Source organism: Juglans microcarpa x Juglans regia, chromosome 1D, assembly GCF_004785595.1.
Source record: "Juglans microcarpa x Juglans regia isolate MS1-56 chromosome 1D, Jm3101_v1.0, whole genome shotgun sequence".
NCBI lineage: Eukaryota > Viridiplantae > Streptophyta > Magnoliopsida > Fagales > Juglandaceae > Juglans > Juglans microcarpa x Juglans regia.
In genome coordinates, this window is record NC_054594.1 from 6,850,739 (window position 1) to 6,869,417 (window position 18,679).

General features: G+C 34.1%; 4 non-coding genes across 4 annotated transcripts; all 4 read right to left on the reverse strand.

Moving 5' to 3' along the window:
* Window positions 1-7,600: 7,600 nt before the first annotated feature.
* LOC121243415 lies at window positions 7,601-7,706 on the reverse strand. Its single transcript, XR_005936131.1, has one exon. It is a non-coding gene; the product is annotated as a small nucleolar RNA R64/Z200 family (small nucleolar RNA).
* Window positions 7,707-7,834: 128 nt separating this feature from the next.
* LOC121243407 lies at window positions 7,835-7,924 on the reverse strand. The gene has a single exon (XR_005936128.1). It is a non-coding gene; the product is annotated as a small nucleolar RNA U54 (small nucleolar RNA).
* Window positions 7,925-7,973: 49 nt separating this feature from the next.
* On the reverse strand, window positions 7,974-8,051 carry LOC121243694. The gene has a single exon (XR_005936229.1). It is a non-coding gene; the product is annotated as a small nucleolar RNA SNORD18 (small nucleolar RNA).
* A 126-nt stretch (window positions 8,052-8,177) lies between these two features.
* Window positions 8,178-8,256, reverse strand: LOC121243402. The gene has a single exon (XR_005936126.1). It is a non-coding gene; the product is annotated as a small nucleolar RNA Z199 (small nucleolar RNA).
* Window positions 8,257-18,679: the final 10,423 nt, after the last annotated feature.

Here is an 18,679-nt window from a genome sequence, read left to right on the forward strand (position 1 = left end):
CGCAAATGACTTGGGCAAACATATCCTTAAAACTAAATTTATTTATATTTTATAGTATTGGGTATGAGATTAATTAGTTGTGTTATACTAATATATAGATATGATCAACAAAAACATGACAGAAAAGAGTGGTGAAATAGTAGGGGGTTTTTTCCGAGGGTCTAACTCGGGTAACAGCAGCAGTAGATGGAATGGACCTACAGGTAATATTAAACCAGCATTCTCAATCCAAATGGATGAGAAACGTAAGAAAATGTTGTGCTACCACTGTGATGAAAAGTATATCCCAGCCCATAGCTGCAAAAAATAAAGGATTTACTTCCTACAAGCCGATGAAGAAGAAGTAGTGGAGGAAGGTGACAGCCTTTCAGAGTATAAGGTGGAAATGGCTGAAGATAACAAGGTTGAAGATAACGTGGAGGAGCCTGAAATTTCACTAGTTGCAATGGCTGGAACTCCTATAGTCAGTACATAGAGGCTGGTGGGCAACATTAAAGGAGAGAAATTAGTGATTTTAGTGGATTCAGGTAGCTCACATAATTTCTTAGATTTTGCCTTGGTTCCTAAATTGAAGTTGGTAGTGGACCCTTCGATTGCTTTAAAAGTCAAGGTAGCGAATGATCAATGCTTGAGGAGTGAGGGAGTGTGCAATGCAGTAAATTTGAAGGTGCAATGTACTTTTTTTAAACCTTTCATTTATTTACTTGATCTTACTGGTTATGATGTGGTGTTAGGAGTTCAATAGCTAGCGACATTAGAACCTATAACCTAGGATTTTTTCCAAATTGTTAATGAGTTTTGCACATAGGGGGAAAATGGTAGAGTTGAAAGGGTTGAAATTAAAACCATCGGTAGTGAAGGATGGTCACAAGTTGCTCAAGGCTAATATGGCTAAGGGCAAGGGAATTTTACTCCAAATTGTTGGCCAAAAAGAGAAAGCTCAAAATCTGAGAGATGTGAGGGATGACTTTACTAAATTCTTGGATGAATTTGAAAGGGGTGTTCAATGAACCTAGGGGGCTGCCCTCTCCCCGTGCACATGACCACCAAATTTTCCTCATAGATGGCATTCAACCCATTGCCAATGGGCCATACCAATACCCCTATTAGTAGAAAATAGAGATAGAAAAGATCGTTGTTGAGTTACTCAAATCAGGTGTGGTGAGGCTGAGTAGTAGTCCTTTTTTCATACCTGTTTTACTAGTTCGTAAGGCTGACGGAAGTTGGAGCTTGTGTGTTGACTAATGGGATTTAAATAAGAAGACAGTGAAGGCAAAATTCTTTATTCCAATAATCGATGAATTGTTGGATGAAGTTTTAGGCTCGATTATTTTTTATAAACTAGATTTGAGGTCCGGTTATCACCAAGTCAAGCTTGTAGCTAATGACATCCCCAAAACGGCCTTTAGAACACATGAAAGGCATTACGAGTTCTTGGTAATGCCCTTTGACCTAACTAATGTCCCAGTCACCTTCCAAGGGTTGATTAATGACGTATTCAAACATTTTATAAGAAAATTTTTGTTAGTATTTTTTTATGACATATTGGTGTATAGTAAGTCAAAGGGAGAACGTGTGGAGAATCTAAAACAGGTTTTAACCTTGCTGCAGCAACACTATTTATTTGCTAAAATGTTGAAATGCAAGTTTGCAGTTGACCATTTAGGCCACATTATTAATGTTGGAGGGGTAATGGCAGATGCTTCTAAAATTGCAACTATGTTAGAATGGTTTGAGTCTAAGAATATGAAACCGCTAAAGGGATTCCTAGGGCTAACGGGATACTATCGAAAGTTTATAAAAGGGTATGGAACTATAGCAGCCCCACTAACTGCGTTTTTTAAAAAGAATTCTTTTGTGTGGGATGTGGAGGCAAGGAGGGCATTTGAGGCACTAAAACGGGTTGTATCACAGCCTCCAGTGTTCAAGCTTCCAGACTTCAACACCCCCTTCACCATTGAATGTGATGCTTACGGCACAGGGCTTGGGACTGTACTAATGTAATCGGGACAGGCCATTTCCGATTTGGGCAAGGCACTAAAAGGGAAGGCCTTGTTATTGTCTACTTATGAGAAAGAGTTGTTAGCTCTTGTTACAACAATGTAGAATGGATAACATATTTACTGTGTCAATCATTTGTGGTGAAAACAGACCAAGTGGCGCTCAAGTTTCTACTTGAGCAACTGGTAGACACCAAGGCCCAACAAAAATGGGTGGAGAAGTTAATGGGATACGACTTTTCTATCGAATACAAAAAATGTAAGGAGAATAGAGTGGTTGATGCACTTTCTCGAAAAGATGAAGTGTTACAAGGGGCTATATGTTGTGCAATGGTCTCATTTCCTACTCCCTTATGGGTGGAGGAGCTAAAACAGAGTTATCAAGGTTTGGAGGGACTAACCGAGCTATTGAACCAACTCAAGTCCGAGTTGAATAGTCTAAGGGTTTTTTCACTAAAACAGGGGTTTATTCTAAAAAATTGGAGGATTATGTTGGCTGAGGATTCGAATTTCAAGAGGAAAGTGCTACAGTATGTCCATAATAACCCTCAAGCAGGTCATTTGGGATACTTGAAAACATATCAGAGCTAAACGAGATTTTTACTGTAGGGGGATGAAAAAAGACATCAAAAGGCTGATGAGGGAGTGTGATACGTGTCATTCCATGAAATATGAGACTAGCCATCCAGCGGGGTTACTCCTGCCCCTACCCATTCCCAACCAACCTTGGACTAACATATCCCTAGACTTTGTGGAAGGGCTACCTGTTTCAAAGGGATATAATGTAATACTTATGGTGATAGATCGTCTTACAAAGTATGGTAATTTTATTACATTTTCCCACCTTTATATTGCCCAGGTGGTAGCTGAGGAGTTCATGAGGAATGTATTCAAACTACACGAATTTCCTAGGTCTATGGTGTTAGATATGGACTCAATTTTTCTAAGTACTTTTTGGAAGATTATATCCCAATCTCAGGTATCCTCCCTTGACTTCAATTCAGCTTATCATCCTCAGTCGGATGTCCAAACTAAAGCCTTGAATAAGAGCGTGGAAGGGTATCTAAGGCGCTACACAGGATCTAAGCTTAAGGTCTGGTCTCAATGGCTTCCCATGGCTGAGTGGTGGTATAACACTAACTATCACACAACCACTAAGATGACCCCCTTTGAAGTAGTCTATGGATACCCACCCCACACACTCATATCATATGTCCCTGGTACTATTTCTAATGAAGCAACAGACGAAGTTCTACGCAACAAAGATCAAGTAATCAACTTACTAAAACAAAATCTGATAGAAGCTCAACACCGAATGAAATATTATGCAAATAAACAGAGAACTGAGAGAGAGTTTAAGAAGGGAGACTGGGCTTACCTGAAGCTTCAACCATACCGACAGAAAGCCCTAGCTCTGAGAAGCAATATGAAGTTGTCACCTAGATATTATGGGCCCTTTCAAGTTGAAGAGAAGATAGGAACTGTAGCAAATCGATTGAAGCTCCACGAAGGCTCCAAAATACACCCGACGTTTCACGTCTCGTGCCTCAAGAAGAAACTGGGTTCACAGATCCCCATTCTTCCCAATCTTCCTCCCACGGACCCCATGGATAAGATTCAACCTGAGCCTGAACAAATTTTGGAGCGTAGAATGAAGAAACAAGGAGAGAGCTCAGTAACCGAAGTTCTTGTGAAATGAAGTGGATTGACAAGGGAAGAAAGTTGATGGAAAATTTTGTGGAGCCTTCAAGCCCTTTACCCGCACCTTGTGGAGAAGATGTTATGAAGAAGGGGGTTTGTTTGGGTTCCAGCGTAAGAGATAAAACTTAGAGGAAAGATGAAGACAGAGATCTAAACTGGAGTGGGATTATGCGAAGTGAAGTAGAACCCAAGTAGTTTGAAGAAGAAACTATGTTGTATCAAGAGTTGAAAGCAGATGTGGAAGATCAAGGAAACATGAAGTAAAGTCTGTTGTTGGTTAGGTATCGTTTAATGTTAGTGGTGCTACGCACCGTTTAGTATAGTGGTGTTGCGCACTATTTTTATTTAAGTTGTTATGTGGTTGAGTCTAAGTTGAATACGCAGTGCTTTATATAAAACGTTGTGTATGGTCAGTGATTTTACTTTAATATGCTACATGTTAGTTTATAGTTTTTTACCCAGTTTGTTACAAAGAGTATGTCGTCTTTAAGGAGAGAGTGAGGTGCATAGGTGATCATTCTGGAATTTGCTAGTTGAATATTGTAAGGAGGTTGGAAATCACTTGAAGATTTCCTTATCTAATATACGTATGGCCCTCTGAGTCATTTCTTCAAGCAGTTTGTATTCATTCCCATTTCCTTTCCTGCAACATCTCAGCCATAATTACATCATTCCCTATTTAGTATTTACATCCAATCATCACAACATCATCACAACAGGGTCTTAACAAGTGGTATCAAATACATTGATCCTATGGCAGAAAATACCGGAGATCCAGGCATCAACAACAAGAAAATATCCAGCAACAGTTACATGAAGTCCAACAACAACATGACCAGCAACAGCTGACTATGCAAGATTTGAAAAATAATGTATACACCCTAAATGATATAATGCACACAATCATCCAATAACATCAACAACACTAGTATGTCACTAATAAATAATTCAACTTTTTCAAATTCTAAAACAATAATAAATTAAAAAATAATATTTTAATAATATTTTATTCAACTCATTTAAAACCATCTTATCTCATCTCACTGTCTAAACGAACCTTAGTCCAAACATCAGAGGTGCTTAACCACTGTTTTTTCCCATATGAGAGATTATTAACCTGTAATGTGTAGCTTTCAAATTGTCAGGCCTACGAGTATCCAATTCAAGTACTCTGTTAATTCTTTGGCCATTCTCTCACTCACTGTTTCTCCATAAAGTATCGATCAAAGGTTAGAGGAAGAGATTTGGGATGAGATTTGAGGGAGATGAAGGGTTCTGAAGACTGAGTGGCCTATGTTGAGGAAGGGAGATGAAGCCGATGTCTTCTTCTTCTTTCTATTCTCTTCGTCTTTTTCCTATCTTTTCTTTTATTTATTTATTTATTTTAAATGGCATCTAACAAAACAGTCCACCTAAGCAATTGGTACGTGGTTGGTGCGCCAAACTGCCTATACCTAGAAGAACTAAATAAATATATTTGTTTTTTACGTCTTCGAATATAGACCATTTTAAGGGATTGTTAATCAAATTTTAGTTTGCATTTTCATTTAATTAAGCTAATATGAATGCTATATTATCTAAATGAAAAATGATATTTTGTGGAGTGCAAAAATACCGAACAATTCATTTGAAAAAATTAGGTAAATACGAGACCCACATAAAAAACTAATTTTTTTTATAGTGAACCACACTTTTTTTAAAAATGATTGTACAACGCTTATGCACTCCACGACTGTATCTAGCATTACTGTTTTCGAATAGAAAAACGATGTATGCAACCGTCTTTGGGAACCGTTGGGGAACCAGTGCTCACGTGGAGATGAAACGTACCGTTTCATTTGAATTCTCATGCGCACGTCTTCTCCACGAAGCCAACCCTTCCCTTCTTCTTCTCCACTCCATACTTGGTCTCCATGAAGCTACCATTGAAGCCCCTTCATCATCTCCACTCAAAGCAACCCCTTCTCTTCTCCACTCAAATCTAGTCTCCATGAATCATTCATTTTACGTTTTCGTCTTCTCTTCCTATAAAGAGGAAAGTGGGTTTTGGATTCATGGAAAATGAGTCAACGGGTTTTCAAGATTAAACTTCATGGCTGTGAGTCCTAGTGTGAGGATCTCAGAACTAGAGTTGAGGTCCTTCAGGATACAATAAGCAACACATGATGGCTTAAAAAATAAATAAAAGGGATAAAGAAAAGCTGTGAAATACAGAAAATACTTTAGAAGGTATCTGCCTGTGTTTCCATGAATGTGTGGGTTTCTTATTTGCAGGCCTCCGTTCTAGCCTTTTTGCTTTCTATTTTTTTTTTCTTTCTTCCACATAAGTCTTGCCATGTACAGCCGGTTGCATCCCGTTTGCGCATGCTGGTTGTTGTAGCAATGGAAAAATATTGTCAATAGAAAAAAACTTCATGGTTGAGTCCTAGTGTGAAGATCTCAGAACTAGAGTTTAGATCCTTCAGGATACAATAAGCAACACATGATGGCTTAAAAAAAAAAAACAAAAGGGATAAAGAAAAGCTGTGAAATACAGAAAATACTTTAGAAGGTATCTGCCTGTGTTTCCATGGTGGAAATATGTGTGGGTTTCTTATTTGCATGCCTCTGTTCTAGCTTTTTTACTTTCTGTTTTGTTTTTTCTCTTTTTATCTTCCACATAAGTCTTGCCACAGGTTGCATCCCATTTGCGCATGCCAGTTATATGTAGCAATGGAAAAATATTGTCAATGGAAAAAATATATGTAGAACTATCAAATAATTACAATTTTACTCTTTGATCCTATCACATGCAAGTTAAACTTTACCTTCTATTTTGAGGTAAAACTGAAATACAAAGATCATTTAAAGTTGTAGTATCGTCTATGTGATAAAATCAAATAGCAAAATTGTAATTATCTAAAAATTATACAATATTTTCGCTCATTGACAATATTTTTAAAATTAGAACTACATTTCACATTATCTGAAAAAATATGTTTAATCAACATAATTTTTAACTTATTTGAGATTAAAAAACTCTTTAATATGTAATAATGAAGCAACGTAATTTTATCATTAAATATAATTTAAAACTATATAAACAATTTATAAGACACCTAAACAACCCGAAATTGGCCCTTATAATTTACCATTTAAATAATTAAATAATATAACAAATAAGTCCTTATAATATACTATTTTCCTTTATATCATTTAAATAATATTTTCTCTATTGGTATACAATATCCTCCCATCTCTTAATACTGACCAATTCTTGATACTGTACCCATATATAATGTCACGTAATTATTTCATATACTTTGATGTTTACAATATCCATTTCATTAATTTGTTTACTCCGTGATATCTGTCTTGCATTCGTCCTTTAACCGGATTTTCGTTGCCCTCCAAGCTCTTCTTTGAGATTTTTGTCATCAGGGGTAGGCCGTAGGAGACACCCTGTCCTCCTCCATTTCACAGCATCCTTCCTCCACAAGAGCCATAATTTTTCTTCTTTTTGGCAAATCTAATTACTTTTGTTCAGGTCAGATGCTAGCATTATATAGCACACCGCCCTCACCCTAAATTGCCAATAATTTTTTTTTATCTGTGAAATCTCGCCCCACCAGAAGTTTCCTAGCTCTTCTCTTTTTCCTTTAGAATGGAAATCTATTTTTCTTTTTTAACCCGAACAAATTCATGGCAAATGGTACCAAGAATATTAGTTTCAAAGATCATTCATCCCAGACAGAGCAATATCATAAAATACCCACATTTTGAATTCGTTGCTTGTTAAGCCATGAATTCAAACTTGAGAGTACAGATTCTTCTTTTTTGAGTTTTAACCGGGAAGTGTCAACTAAACTCCAATTACAAAAACAGGTTAGATGCTTCTCAGCAAGAAAATCAACTAACATATTATGCTCAGAAACATGAATGTTATCTCATGGATCTCTTCCCCTATGAAAGAGGAAAAATCTCTGAAGTCTGACATGTGAATATTCATGATTCATCACAGCAAATACATAGGAACGAAACCCAAACAAAAAATTTTTCTTATTAAACAAACAGGCCCAAATAATACAAGGAATTCTAAACTCCCAACTGATTTATAAGCTTCAACCATAAGTAAATCTGTTTTTTCGAGTAACAGCTCTCATAAATGATCTTATATTCAGCACATGTAGAGCTCAGAATAGCGTATAAATCTCCCAGAAAACTGGGCATACAATCATTGAGCCAAAAAAGAAAGATCTACGGGGATACCAAAAAGGAATTAAAAGAATGATAGAGATCAGAGTGTGCTATTATGGTTTATCGGTCACGGTTTAATCAGAAACACGGACCAAAATTTTCTCATCATATCTCCCGAATTTGAATCCATCACTGGCAAAAGAAAACAGAGAAAATAACAAAAGCATTCAAACCCAAAAAAGATTAAAGAAAATAGAAAGAAACAAAGGAGATTTGAGAGAGAATGGCTGGGACGAAAAGAATCATCAGAGACTTAAATACAAGTAATCAAGAAACGAATCTATCATTTTGTTGCAGTTTTTCGCTCATCATCTGATCTCACTTCGTCCCCTAAGATATCCATTGCAACAACAACAATAACAACAGCATCAAAAAGAAATAAAAAAGAAAAGAGGACTGGATGAAAAGGATGATTCGAGGGTACACAAAAGGGAAAGAGGGAGGAGTAGGAGATGAGTGGGACGGTTTCAGAGCAAATTTATAGGATGCGAGAGGCGTTGCCCTAGATAGAGCTTTACTCATCCTTCAATTTACACCGTCAGATTATCGGATTAAGGGGAAAGCCATTTCGTACTTTTTGGTTTATAATTTACAAGCCTATAAACCCGTCAATGCGCATATTGTTATGTATGAGGCAGATAAGTTTAGAGAGAGATTGAATTTTATAATAGGGAAATTCAAAATGGTTTGTAAAATGTTTTATTTGACGAAATAATATAAAAATTGACATAGTACATTTGAGCGGAGACTTGAATCGATTTATATCTTTATATATAAAAAAAGAAATAAAATTTAAAAGTTATAACAGTTCATAATGAAATATTACTTTTAAAAAGATTATCGCTCAACAAACGTAACAATTTAAGTTTAATGGGTAGAATGTCTACTTTTAAGGGTAGAATTCCACATCAGAATCATATGACTCCGCTCTAAATACAAAAAAATATAAATATTGAATTAATACTTTTGGGTGAAGTCTTGAATCGATTTATATTTTTATAGAAAAAGTCTACTTTGCCGTCCCAAACGTACCAATCGGTAAATTTTTTTTTTTTTTTTTAAGAAGGAAGTGATTTTAAATGTATTGATATATTTTTTTATTTTTTAAAAATATTTAAATACATTAAAAAATGTGAATAGAAAAATGAAAAAAAAAATTACTTTTGCAACTAGCGGTAATACCGAGCGGTGCTACTCGGGCGGCAGAGTAGCACCGCTCATCTTTATATGTAAGAAAAGAAATAAAACTTAAAAGTTATAATGGTTCATAATGAAATATTGATTTTAAAAAGTTTACCGCTTCATAAATATAACATTTCAAATTTAATGAGTAGAATACCTACTTTTATGAGTAGAATATCACGTTAGAATTATATGACTCCGCTTTTATATATAGTAATACATACGGGTGGAGTGAGCGTGGGCTTCCAATATTGGGGCCATGATCGAACTGAATATCTACGTTTAGATGTTGAGATTAGTCGAGTTGAGTTATGAATAATAATCTTTTATAAATTTTATTGAAATGAGTTTAACTTTTTTGATTGAGATGAATTTAATTTTTTAGGTTGAAATATATGAAATATGTTAAAATGAGTTTAACTTTTTCATAAAAAGTTTAAAAAGTAGTAGATCTCACCAATAATTAATTTGAGATGAGTTGAGTTTGTTTCAACAACTAAATACAACTTAAATGTGTCACCCGACATTGAAGTAGCAAGTTTTGTTAGCATAAGAGCAACATTGTTTGCCTCTTTATAAGTAAAACAAATGCTCCAGTCGTGTCTTTCTGCATTAAGTATCCTGCGCTCCAGTCGTGTCTTTCTGCATTAAGTATCCTACGCACATCCTCAATCACTATACCATAATTTGCATTAATTCCCTCAAGGCTATTTGTAGCTATTACCACCACTTTTGAGTCACATTTTGACACAGCATTAGGCAGTCTCAATTTCTTGATGCAGATTTTTTGCCATTCTAAGTGCACATGCTTTAGCTATTATAGGTTTCATTAAGTGATTACTATTTTGACACGGAGAGGTCATAAGCTCACCTTCATTATTTTTTATTATAACACAAATTTTTCCTTTGTTATTTCTATTGTCCATTGCAGCATCCCAATTTGTCTTATACATCATCTCAGTTGGTTTTTTCCAAGTGGTCTGTTGTCTCCTTGATACTCTGAGTGGATTCCTTCCTTACTATTTCTTTGTGCTAAGACAAATTCTTCCGGACTTTGTTTTGCTAACTGGAACAACTGCCTTAAGTATTCAAACTTGTTTTCAAACAAAAGTGAATTCATGCTAAACCAAATCATCCTCATTGTATGAGCTACCAATTCAATATCTTCTCTATTTAATTTGTCATTAATCTCTTCCATAGCTTCAAGAAATGTAACTCTTGGACCATTTTTTAACTGGGCTATATTTTCCAGCCTAGACATCATTTGATATAGGGCAACTCCATAGTGCATGAATTGTAGATTCTATCTCCCTCTCACAAAGTGGGCACAAATATGTAAAATTACCACTATAACTAATTTTAAAAACGCTTTAGATGCACGTTTATCAAACAATAAAAAAGTTTTTTTTATAGTTATTGAAGAATAATTTCACATGGCATGTGAACAAGGTCTTGGGCATGTTTCTAAAGAATGAGAATCCTCTTTTGTAGAACTAATATTATGAGATAAGTTAGGCCTATGAATTTCTTCAATAGTAAAACTAATTTTTAGTAAAGTTCTATGATTCAAAACGCTGCCATGAAAATCTTTATTTCCTCTTGCAATCTCAAACAAATCCTAAAAATAAAAATAAAAACAAAAATCAAGTTTGAAACGTTACAAATTGTCAGTGGACTCAATTTACATTGCTCCCAAACACTGTCGTCTTTGCTACGAGCAACAGTTATTTTGTTTTTGTTTTTTTTTTTTTTTTTTGTACTTTGTCTAATTGTTTGAAAGCTTAAGGTATAATCGACTTAGGGATGTTCATTGTTCGATTCTCCCAACTCGCTTTTAGAAATCTACTGTTAATTTTCTTTGTCAATAAGTGATTTTTATCTATGAAAAATTCAATACATCATCTCCATAACACATCATGCATAATATTATTATTTTTTTCCTTTACCAAATGTTTTGTGCGATGCCTCCAAATTCTTCTTGGGATTGGACGGACATTTTGAAGCGTCGAGACATGCAACACAAGATTACCTACCATGTTCATGATATATAAGATGCAATGTTTCTAACATGCATCTAGCATTATGCAATATTCGCAGCGGATAATTTTTTTCTTAAACAATACTATACACCAAACTCAAAATATCTCAAATGCTTAAAACATACTTCATACATAAAGACATACTAAACATTAGAGATCAAAACACTAGTCCAAAATGATGGTGATCATAAGTGTGCTGGAGATTCAACTCCATAAGTACAAGTAGTAATTGAGTTAACTACAATATTATGATGTCGCACCATTGCTTAGTCGACCGTGTCTAGTTGATTGTTTCTCAGTTCTCCTTCAGATCATGTAACAAGATCTACCATTCTGTGGGGAAATGGTAGTTGAGACTACCCTTGTGAGATTTGATTACAAATCTCAGCAAGTTAATAGGAATCTCCACACAGGTTAATGATGCATGCATGTCAGTAAAAGCATAAATGCATACTCAAAGTTATAAGTAATCATAGCATAACTTGAGATACAACATAACATAACTAACATAGTTTAAACTGAAACTTAACTTGATAAACGTGAACTTGAAATGTAATATGGACTTGAAATATGGCATACCATGAACGTGAATATAACATGAACTTGAACATAAAACATAGCATGAACATGAACATAACATAACATGAACGTAAAATTGAATATAATATGAACTTCAAATCTTTTTCATTTAACTTGATAAATGTGAACATGTGGGTGCTACATGGGTCCCCTAAAGTCATGTATCTCTGCTGATTACAGCATTACAATACAAGTATCTGCACTAGCTGTGAGTGCGTTAATACATACTCTACAATTGTTGTGGCCCCATGTATTATACATGTTACAATTGTTGTGTCTTACATAGTGTATGCATTACAATTGTTATGACATTATACTTTATGTTTCACAGTTGTTGTGGCCCCATGAACTGTTTAAATGAAATTTGGCTCCATCGATGTTAGTGTCTGGCGTGCTCCGGTGACTAGCTAGTTATGCCTCATTCGCAACATGTTGATTGTATTTCGTCAACTGATCGGTGCAAAACTGCAAGTGTACAATATCGTAGTTTTATAGTAAAGTGATGAGAAGAGTGTCGTCCTCAATGATTGGTAACATACTTTTGACAAATACTGAAATTATACTAATCTTGACTTTATTTAGAAAAGTCACTAAGATTTTTACAATTACAAATTAAAATAAAATTAATTCAAAGAAAATACTCAAATGAAAAGAAATATATTGTTCAAAGATCAAATCAATGGAAAAGAAAACTTCTAGGAAATCGATTTCACCTAATTCCTCACTATGCTTTACTCATCTAACTAATTGAATTTAATTCTCTCTGTTTGTTAGCAAATCTCCACAAACATCCACAAGCCTCTTTCAATAGTCAATTGGAAATTATTCTTGTTCATCATTTTACCAAAAGTATACAAATTAATAAAGCAAGAAAGCAATAAGACCAATGATTTTAATACTACATAAGTTCATATAAGTCTTTCGTTCTCTATATTTACCTATGCCGAAATATTCAAGATCTATCATATAATTCTCTCTTTCGACAGCAAATCACAAGATTAAAATCATCTAATTAATGGCCAGTTAATTAGAAGTAATAAGTTTAGAATAAATCATACAAACATAGAAGAGAATTACTTCAAATTAACATAGAAAAACAAGCATAGCTTGAAAATAGATTACATCGTTTTTCTAGAATAAAGAAAATTTAGTTCATGCTAAAAATTAAATTCAACATAAACGAATTCACCATAATTTTCCTGAAAGAAGAATAGTAGAAGATGAAGACTGAAAATGCTCCTCGCAGTCCAAGCCTCTCAGTCCGTAGAGTCCAAGACGAAAAATGTGCCAAAAGCCAAAATATAATCTGCTGCTTTTCTTTCTTTTCTTTTTTTTTTTTCCTGTTATGATGCTCTCTTTTTCTTTCTTTTTTTTCTTTTTTTCTTTTGAAAAGTCAAATTCCCAATTCAATCTTCTCTTCCGTGCATTCCAAAAGCCAAGAGAAGCCCGTATCCCACAGATTCCAATTGCTTCCTCTCGTCTACGTGCGTAAAATCGGAAAGAAATCCAGACTCAACTGCATGTCCAATCCGTTTCTTACGTGTAAAAAAAATAAGTTACATCTAGTCGTTCCAGCTTGCACATGAAAAAGAATTTGTTCCCTTTCTGTCCGTGAAGACCAAGTCAAAACCAAAAATCTCACGAGTAAAAAAACTCTAGCCGTTCCAGCCTCTCTTTGGGTTTTATTTTTCAAAGTGTCAAACTCTTCATTTAATTGAGAATGAGTTTCTAGACGATGGACTTATAAAATTTAGATCTTCATTTTCTTCAAATTTGAAATAAAATTAAATGACAATAATGAAGCCTAAAATCAACAAAAATAAATAAAATTAGACTATTTAAAGTTAAAGAATGATAAAATATAAGAAATTATGCAAGTTATCAAACACCCCCAAACTTACAACTTTATTTGTCTTCAAACGAAAATAAAATAAAATAAAAGACCACTATAGACTATCAACTAGACCCCATAGAGAAGTTTCATCACTCACTAAGTCATGATCTGAATTAGATTTCATCACTAGTATCTTACTCTTTTAACATCAAAGATAGAAGGAAAATCAATAAAAAATTTAGCAATTTGTCAAGCAAGAGATAAGAAGTTACTTCAACCTAAAGCTAAGACCTTGAGTGTGTGTGTGATATAATCAATTTAACTCCAAACCATCTGCAAACTCAGATAAAAGTAGAATAACTAATATCCGAAGAATTCTCTCAAAACTTAACTCCATAAGTCCAATTTTCAGAAATCTTATCCACTAATGTAGTCAAACACCAAAATCAGAGATCAAAAGGTCTTTAATCAATGTTGTAATGACAGGCCACAGGGTGAGGGCTAAAAAAGAAATGGATATAGAAGATTAAAGCAAACTGGGAAAATACTTGGTGGAAAGAACAATGAAAAAGAATTCCACATATTTCAAACCATAACTCTTTTTCGACTATATGCTCATACTTGTGATATTATTGTTGCTGTAATCAATGAAGTAGTACCAAGTACACCTTCAACAAAATTTGAAGTGATTTGCACTTTACTTATTGAGTTTTCTCTATTTTTTTAGCTTTTTCAAATCTTCAACCTTTTTTTTTTCTTCGTTCACTTTTTTTTTCCACACACTTTGATCAAATAGAGTATAATTTTCTTTGAACTAACTTTCTCTTCAAATGTAGATTTCCACCAAAGTATTTTCTCAAATTGTAAAAGGTAAATTATGATTTTTCAGACTTAGAATAATAATGGTTTATGTAGTTAAAAAAATAAATAAAGGCTCATGTAAAATAAGGCTTAAGGGGGTTGACTATGGAAATACACCATGCAATGATGTCATGATAATCAGGACGGCTGGGAAAGCTTTTTGGTTATACAAAAAAATTACCTAGATCATTTCTCTAATATTTGGTATCAACTATGATTTCGCCTCAAGGATCCATCAACAGATTCTAGAGCAAAGTAAGATTAAACTTTCCTGACCCAGTTAATTCAACTCATTCTCTTCATAAGCAAAATGGAATAAAGAAAACAAATGACTATGTGCTCAATTATGTTCAAGGTCAAATGTTTAAATCAAAGTACCCACAAAACTCAGCTTGACATAAAAGAAATTTTTAAAACTTTTTCTCAATTCTATCATCAATCACAAATTTCAGAGTCATAGAGAATTCAATTATACTCAAATACATGCTTGGTAAGAGATCCAACAACTCAAGACTTATGAAATCAGAAGTAAAATAAAATAAATAGCAAACAAGAAGACAAAATGACTATAGGAGTTTACACCCCCAAACTTAAACTAAACAATGTCCTCATTATAATGCAAAAGTGAGAAAAATTGAAGAAATAAAAGGAACTTCCCTGGTTTCATAGTGAATCAGCCGTAGTTTATAATTTTCAGTTCTTTATTCATGCTAAATAACTTGCATTAAAATCCAAATTATTAAAAAAAATAAAAAATAAAAATAAAAGAATAAAAGAAAGTTCTATATGTTGCTTCCCATAAGCACTTGTTTTAAAGTCTACAACCAGACTTTTCAATCTTCATCAATCAGGATCTCCAAGAGGAATAAGTGCACAGCTCCTCTCTACTTCATTGCTAATTGATGTATCTTGTTGCAAGGCTCGTTCTAGGTGATCAGCTGGTGCATCTTCTTGAAAGACTTCTTCTACACATTGCTTAATGACATCTACCCTAAAACAAGTGTTTGGCTCTTCTGGAATTCTCATGGCTTGGTATATGTTGAACATAACCTCTTCCTTGTTCACTCTCAATGTTAACTCATCCTTTTAAACATCAATTAAAGCCCTTCCCGTAGCCAAGAATGGTCGGCTAAGAATTAGTGGGACTTCTTCATCTTCCTCTTCCTCCATATCTAACACCATAAAATCATCAGGAAAAATAAATTTATCCACTTTTACCAATACGTATTCTATGATTCCACGTGGATACTTGATGGATCGGTCAGCTAGTTGTAAAGAAATTGTTACTTGTTTCATCTCTTCGAGTCCTAGTTTCTTGCAAACAGGAAGTAGCATAAGATTAATGCTAGCACCAAGATCACATAAAACTTTATCAAAAAACTGAATTTCCAATAGCGCAAGGCAAAGTGAAACTCCCTGTATCTTTTAATTTTTGAGGTAATTTCTTTTGAAGAATAGCACTACATTCTTCAGAAAGTTTCACAATTTCAAACTCCTCTAACCTTCTTTTCTTAGAAATAATGTCCTTCAGGAATTTGACATAATTTTACATTTGTTCCGAAGCATCTGCAAAAGGAATATTTATGTGAATTTTCTTAAAAATATCCAAAAATTTAGAAAATTGATTATCTTATTTTTGTTTTTGAAATCATTGAAAATAAGGAAATAGAGTAGAGAGAATAAGAGAATTGTCAAGAAATGAAATTTCTAGAGGCATGTCAGTTTTTCTTAGTGTATCATCCTTTTCTTCTACTTTATTCTTACTTTGGCCATTGTTTGTGGCTGTAGGGGTGGACTTGGTTTCCTTTGATGATGACCTCTTAATTTCTCTTCCACTCCTAAGTATGATGGCCTTGCATTGTTCATTTGGATTCACTTATGTGTTGCTAGGAAAAGTTCTTCTTTGTTGGGCATTGATGGTCGTGGCTAGTTGCTCAATTTACACTTCAATATTCTTTATAGCAGCTCCCATGTTGCTACAATGAGTCTCAATGTTGTCCAACTGTGAATCAGTCTTTTAAACCTTGCATTTGTCTCATCAACAAAGGAAATCATGGCATCCTCAAGTGACATCTTCTTCTCGCTTTGTTGACTATCAAATCCTGGAGGAGGTTGCAACACATTCTTTGTATTTCTATAAGATAAATTCTCAGGATTTCGAAGCCCTGGATGGTAGTAATTTGGCATAGGATTACCATGATAGTTGTAGTTTCGATTGTTGATGTATTGAACTTGTTCTTGACTCACTTCATTGCTTGGAACTGTCATACTTGTAGCTGCAATATATTCTGCACTTTGTGGTATCCTTTGGGTTGTCAAAACTGAAATCTGATGGGATAGAGTAGTAACTTGAGCTGAAAGGGCTGCTAACGGCTCCAATTCATGAATTCCATCAACTTTCTTAGCCATAGTTCTTTCAGTTGGCCACTGATAGTTGTTTGAGGTCATTTCTTCCAAAAGATAGGTAGCACCCTCAACTGTCTCTGACATCAGAGTTCCACCAGCAGCAGCATCAACTATGGTTCGAATTTGCCCATTTAACTCATTATAGAGCATCTAAACTTGTAACCAATCCGGCAATCCTGTTGAGAGTAACCTCGAATCAAATCTTTATACCTTTCCCATGCTTCATAGAGTGACCTGAAATCATTTTGCTTGAATTGACCAATTTCACTTCTGAGTTGGGCTGTTTTTGCAAGTGGAAAGAATTTAGCAAGAAATTTTTCAACCATATCCTACCAACTAGTGATGCTTCCTAGTTGTAAAGATTGTAGCCAACCTCTTACCTTGTCCCTCAAAGAGAAATGAAATAATCTCAGTCTAATGGTGTCTATAGTAACACCATTAATATTTACTGTGTCACAAATTTCCAAGAACATCGCCAAATGAATATTGAGATCATCAACTGGCGATCCACTAAAATGGGCTTGCTGCACCATGCTGATCAAGGCTGGTTTGAGCTCAAAATTATTAGCATTAATGGTCTGCCGTCTTATACCCGAGTAGTTGTCATTCACAACTGGCCATACATAATCCTTCAAGGTGCGTGGCTGCACATTATGTTGTCCGTCAGCTATGGCTAATACTTTCTTTTTTCTTTGTGATATAAGAGTTTTTTCAATCTCTGGATCAAAATGAGTAATGTCACGAGTTCTAGTACGGTGCATTCAACGTAAAAATCACACCCAAATGAAAATAAAATAAAATAAAATTCTAAATTAAAATCAAGATTACTTTGAATCAATATTGACAAAAATAAAAATAAATCAATCCCAGGCAACGGTGCCAAAAACTTGATCGGTGCAAAACTGTAAGTGCTTAGTATCGTAGTTTTATAGTAAAGTGATGAGAAGAGCATCGTCCTCAGGAATTGGTAACATACTTTTGACAAATACTGAAATTATACTAATCTTGATTTTATTTAGAAAAGTCACTAAGATTTTTGTAATTACAAATTAAAAAAAATTAATTAAAAAAATACTCAAATGAAAAGAAAGATATTGTTCGAATATCAAATCAATGGGAAAGAAAACTTCTAGGAAATCGATTTTACCTAATTTCTCACTATGCTTTACTCATCTAACTAATTGAATTTAATTCTCTCTATTTGTTAGCAAATCTCTACAAACATCCAAAAGCCTCTTTCAATAGTCAATTGGAAATTATTCTTGTTCATCATTTTACACAAGTGTATGCAAATTAATAAAGCAAGAAAGCAATAAGACCAATAATTTTAATACTACATAGGTTCATATAAGTCTTTCGATCTCAATATTTACCTATGCCGAAATATTCAAGATCTATCCTATAATTCCCTCTTTCGACAGCAAATCACAAGATTAAAATCATCTAATTGATAACCATTTAATTAGAATTAATAAGTTCAGAATAAATCAGACAAACATAGAAGAGAATTACTTTAAATTAACATAGAAAAGCAAGCATAGTTTGGAACTAGATTACATCGTTTTCCTAGAATAAAGAAAATTTAGTTCATACTAAAAATTAAATTCAATATAAACGAATTCACCATAATTTTTTTGAGAGAAGAATAAAAGAAAATGAACACTGAAAATGCTCCTCGCTATCCAAGCCTTTCAGTTCGCAGCATCCAAGACGAAAAATGTGCCAAAAGCCAAAATATAATCTGCTGCTTTTTTTCTTTCTTTTCTTTCTCTATTTTTTTTTCTGTTATGTTGCACTCTTTTTTTTTTGTGAAAAGTCAAATTCTCAATTCAAACTTCTCT